Source organism: Vicugna pacos, chromosome X (genome assembly GCF_048564905.1).
Source record: "Vicugna pacos chromosome X, VicPac4, whole genome shotgun sequence".
Classification (NCBI taxonomy): Eukaryota; Metazoa; Chordata; class Mammalia; order Artiodactyla; family Camelidae; genus Vicugna; species Vicugna pacos.
In genome coordinates this window covers 693,798-699,264 of record NC_133023.1, presented here as the reverse complement: position 1 = coordinate 699,264, position 5,467 = coordinate 693,798, and positions in this window count along the sequence as shown.

Below are 5,467 nucleotides of genomic sequence, written 5' to 3'. Positions count from 1 at the left end.
TGTTATCATCGCGGGGGACAGGAAGCGTTCCAACCCAGCCCGCTGGCCGTCTCGAGCACGGACCCTTCCCCTTGGGGTTTTCTTATCAACCTCCTGAGGTTCCTCTTTTTGTAGCAGGATCTCTCAGGCTATCTCCCCCTCCCTGCTCCCCATGGAGAGGCCTCGCTGCCATGTCCTGTGTCCCTGGGGGACAGGACGCCCGCTCAGGCGACCTGCTGACCCCAGAGCTCCCGGGCACCCTCTGGGGTGAGACTCCCTCAGAGTCCAGATGGAGAAGCATTTCTGGGACCCTGCGTGGAGCGGGGTCCTTGGGTCCCTCTGGCTGGGACCGCTGGCCCTGTCTCACCATGCGTCCTCCTGGGGCCAGAGCCCCCAGGTCGCCGGCCACAGCTGTCTGCTTTCCTGCAGGACCTGGCTTCCCCGGGAGGGTGGTGAGTGTGTGTCCCCAGCACGTCCAGGCGGGGGTCGGTCCTGACGTCGGGGCAGGACAGACACACCTTATTTTATTGCGCTCTGCAGAAACTGCCTTTTGGTTTTTTTGTTTTTAACTAATCGAAGGTTTGTGACAATCTTGCATCGAGCAAGTGTTTCGGAGCCATTTCTCCAATATTTTGTCACTTTGTGTCACTGTGTCACATGCTGGTCATTCTCGCCTGTTTCAAGCGTTCTCATTATTATCGTGGTTTTGAGGACGATCTGTGATCGGAGGTCTGTGATGTTATGAGTCACTGCAGCCTCAGAGGGCGGTTAGCACTTTTTTTTTAGCAACAAAGTATTTTTAAACTCAGGTTTGTACACTGTTTCTTTTTTTCCTTAAAATTTCTTTAATCATATTTTTGTATACAATTCGAAGCACAAATATATTCATTATGTTCTCCCTTCTGAAAATATTTTTTGAATGGCTGCTGTAGAAAACAGAGTAACAATCATTGTAAATTAACTATACTTCAATTTAAAAGATGCTTAAAAACACATGTTCAGGAAAACTGTGTTACTTACAGTTTGGAAAAATGGCATATTTCTTAATCTTTAAAAATGAGAGTCATGGCTCTGTGTGATGTATGCAAATGTATCAGTAATTTGGAAGTAAATACTGTACGTATGTGTGGCTTTAGTTAGAGTGATTTTGGGCTCGAGGACAGAGCAGGGCCACTCCCCACTCTCTCTGGCCCACAATTAAGGGGTCTCACAATCAGGGGAGCGGTCTCTGCAGAGATCAGTCAGACAGAGAGAGAAGGTATGTGAGGGATTCTGACCCTCCGAATGAGTACCTCACTGGCAGGTCTTCCTTAGGGCGTTATTTCATGGCCACTGAACATGTCTCTTGAACAACAATATTATCTCCAACCCCTCCTACGTCTGAGTTGAAATTCCTTTAATGGGGAACAAAACTGTCAGCATGTATGCCTAAGAATAAAACACAAGCCGTCTGGGACCGTTCTTGCAAATTCATACTAAAGTGTTAATGACTAATATCTGATCGGGTCCTATTTAGATGCAGGAAGTCGATACTTAATAGATGCTAAGGGTCAGATGGGAGGAAGGCATGGGAGGCAGAATGGGGAAGAAAGGGGGAATAGAAAGTGCCAACCCTAAAAATAAAATATCTCCATTTCACTGTGTCATCTGCTTGGTCCTGCACCCGCTGTTTGCTGTTGGGTAGCTGTTACCAGAATTTTTTTTTTTTCCATTCACAGAATTTTCCCCCCGCCATCTGGACAAAATGTCGAAGTGGAAGGAATGTGCTGTTGGTACTGCCGAGTTCCTTTCTCCCTCTCGCCCCTCTGTGTGCTTCCGGTGCTTCCAGTTACACCCCACCCCGTGGGTATCCCCTCCTGCACTCTCTCAGCCTCCGATGGGCAGACATGTGGTCACCGGGGAGGGCAGCTTGGTCCCTCAGGCTTCCGGGTGGTTTTCACTTTCTAACGACGTCTTGACCTGAAGGAATGGGGTGCGACTGGAGGCCCCAGGAGGGAACAGGGTGCAATTGGAGGCCCCAGGAGTTGTAGGAGGTGATGGGGAGGTGGGTTTCCTGGGTCACATTTTGCGAATGGACAGGTGGATGGGAATGACAGGAGTGCTTACTGAATTGGTGATGCAGGTGGGGCCACTGAGGACCGACTCTGGGGGCCACCGCGATCACCAGGAGATGTGGGGGGGTATTGTGTCAAATCTTTGGTAGCTGCATGTCAGTGACACTGAGAATGTTTACACCACGGGAATCCACAGTTCTACAAATCAGGATTTTTTTTTCCTTCTGGAGGGCCAGTTTAGGGGAACTTCATGCCTCTGAAGTCGAGACCAGGAGCTGAGAGGTCACTTCAGGCCCTGGACATACAATTTGGTTCCCTCAAGTTTCGTCAGCTGGAAATGCAGAACAAGTGAGCTATGATAAGAGCCCCCCCCCACTCCCCTGCCAAGCAGAGCTGTGTCATCAGAGAGCAGCCTGAGGGGAGGGACAGATGCCAGGGGCACAGTCGCTGGGGGCAGATGCCCATCGCCCTGGGAGGTATGCCCGAGGAAAAGCGCAGGCACCCACTGGAGGCTGCATGGACGGCCCCATGGGAGGACACATCTCAGTGTATCAGTACATATGTCCATACATCCAGGTGAGTCTCCGTTATTCAAACGCTTACCTGTGGAGAGGAGCATGGCTAGGAAGGTATTTTGTAGGTGTGACTCAAGTCCACAACCAACTAACCTGAAGTAAAGAGAAGACACGCCGTGTGTGGTGGGCCTCGTCCGATCAGGCGAAGGTCTTAAGCGCAAACGCTCAGGTTTCCCAGAGAAGGAGGAACTCTGCCTCCAGGGGGCAGTGTCGGCTCCCAGCTGAGACTGCAGCCTGCCCACCAGCCCTACAGACTTCAGACTCACCAGCCCTACAACTGCAGGAGGCAATTCCCTGAAATAAATCTCTCTCCATATTTATACCTGTCACCATATATATATATTTCTCCAAATAGATATCTCCACATACATATGCACATATGTGTCTCTTTCTGTGTATAGACATACACCCACAGACAACTCTCCATAGGTATACAGCTGGCCGTCCATATTTGTGGCTTCTGCATCTAAGCATACAGGGAGCCAACTGTATAACTAACTCTTCCTCTCTCTCTATATATATGTATTTATTTGAATATCTCTATATCTCTCCTTCTGTAAGTCCGTATGTCTCCACATCTGTTTCTAATCTGTAGCCTGTCTCTCAAACCTGTACCTAATGATCTATCAATCATCTATTACCTATCCGTCCATCCATCCAACCATCCATCCATCCATCCAACCATCCATCCATCCATCCATCCATCCATCCATCCATCCAACCATCCATCCAACCAACCATCCATCCATCCATCCATCCATCCATCCATCCATCCATCCAACTATCTATCTATCTATCTATCTATCTATCTATCTATCTATCTATCTATCTATCTGCTGTCTTTCTATCTGTCATATCTGACTCTATCTACCTCGCTATCTCTGTATCAGTCATTTCTCTGTCCATCATCAATGTATCCATCTAATAAAAATCCCCACCCTGTTGGTTTTGTCTGTCTGGAGAACCTTGACTGCTACAGTTTCAAAGTAGCTTTCAGTTCTCTAAACATTCTTAGAAACAAGGAGTGGTACCTGTATGTACACTTAAAAACATATGTGCAGTATACTGTGTATATGTATTTGCATGCAATATAGTGTATGTGTGCAGTCAAATCATAACAATTCTACCTAATAAAACTGAAAAATGAAAAAAAAAGTAGCTCACAAGGGTCCCTTCCTTTCAGCTTCTCGGCTGGCTCTTGAGCTCCTCTGGGACACCCCCAGATGGTTCCCAGGACACTGTTCCATGGACGCTGAGGTAGTGGATCTCCCTAAGGCATGGCTCTTCCCCTAGGTTGATGGCTTCCCAGCAAGGCTGTGCTGAGCCTTCGAAAGTGGCGAACTGCTCTGAGCATCACGGGGTCCAGCTGCTCCCAGGGAAGAGACATGCAAAGTCCAGAAGAGGCAGAGGCAGGAGATAAAACAGCAGGACATAAGTAGCCCCACAGCAGGACATAAGATCACCGACAGGTGTGCAGACCCCCGCGTGCTCCCGGACACGTAAGCGCACGGGGATCGTGGGGCATTACCCTCGGGAGACTCGGGTTAGAAATAACCCGAGCACCCAGCTCCAGGGAGGTCAGCTCCTTCCGCGAGTGACTGTTCCCATGGCTGCACACGACTCAAGCCATCAGCCCAAACCTGGCTACTTCCTCACACCGACGGCAAGAGAATAAACTTCCAGGGCAGGGAGTGAAAATATACAGATCAAAGAGGTTTGCGGTGCATGAACCAAACACGTCCACGTGCCACGTGTGGACCCCTGGATCCTGGTGCAAACTGACTAGCTGTAAAAAGATGACTCGGGGGGTCGATAAAGACACAGCCCTGAGGCATTTGCACGAAGGTGACAAGGAATTGGGGGTGACGGCTGATCCTTGCTTGAGAAGGACGGGCGTGTGGTTGTGCTGAAGCCCTTCCTCTCCCGGAGCCACGCGGACAGGCTTCACGCTGAAGTGTGGTCATCGCTGGGACTCGCTTCGAGTTCCCGGCAGCCCACGGCCCAGCCCCCGGGCCCCCGCGGCTCCCCTCAGATGCAGGGTTTCCCAGGACCTTTTTCGAACGGCCCGTCCAGAATCACATGCGCCCCGTCTCCCCTCCCGCCCTCGGAGCGCGTCACCCACACGCCGCCCACTTCCTCCTTCGACCGGCGGTCGGCCTCCTCCCTGGGAAGGCAGCTCCATCGGGGTGGGGAGTTTTTCTCTGTCCCCCCACCCAGTGTCCCCGAGGCACCCTCCGAGCATAAAACAGAGCCCGGTGGGTGCACAAACTGGTGTCCAGTAAGTGTCTGCTGACCAGGTGCGTCCTCTGTTTAGGGACGGGACTGACACCAGCTGCAAAGTTGCCCTGACAGAGGTCCGTCCACGGGAGAGGACGCGGGGAGATGGCTGCTCCCCCTGGGCCTGCATTGCACACCCTGTGGGGCAACGCCGCGGTCAGCCAGTCCCGAAACTGCTCCTGCCATCGCTGATTCCCTGCGGGAGCCCAAGGCCGCCGCGGCGCAGCCCACGATGTCAGCCCGAGCCTCTCGGCCGGCAGAGGCGGGATGGCGGGCCGGGTCCCTGCAGCCTGGGCGCCCCGCGGGGCTGTCCAGCGGGCGTCACCGCCCGGAGCGGGGCCGGGGGAGGGTGGAACAGGGCGCAGGGGCCGGTCAGCACTGCGGCCACGGAGGGTTACGGGTCCCGAGTGCCCACGGGCGGCCCGGGAAAGAGCTCATTCATCTCGATGTGTTAACTTCCACGCAGCAAGACGCCCAGCCGCTCTGTGCGCAGTTTCATGCTTTTGCACGTGGGTGTGCGTGGCCTTCCGGGCCATTTTCCAAGTCCAACAACCGGCTCTGCAATTCCCCAGACCCTACTGC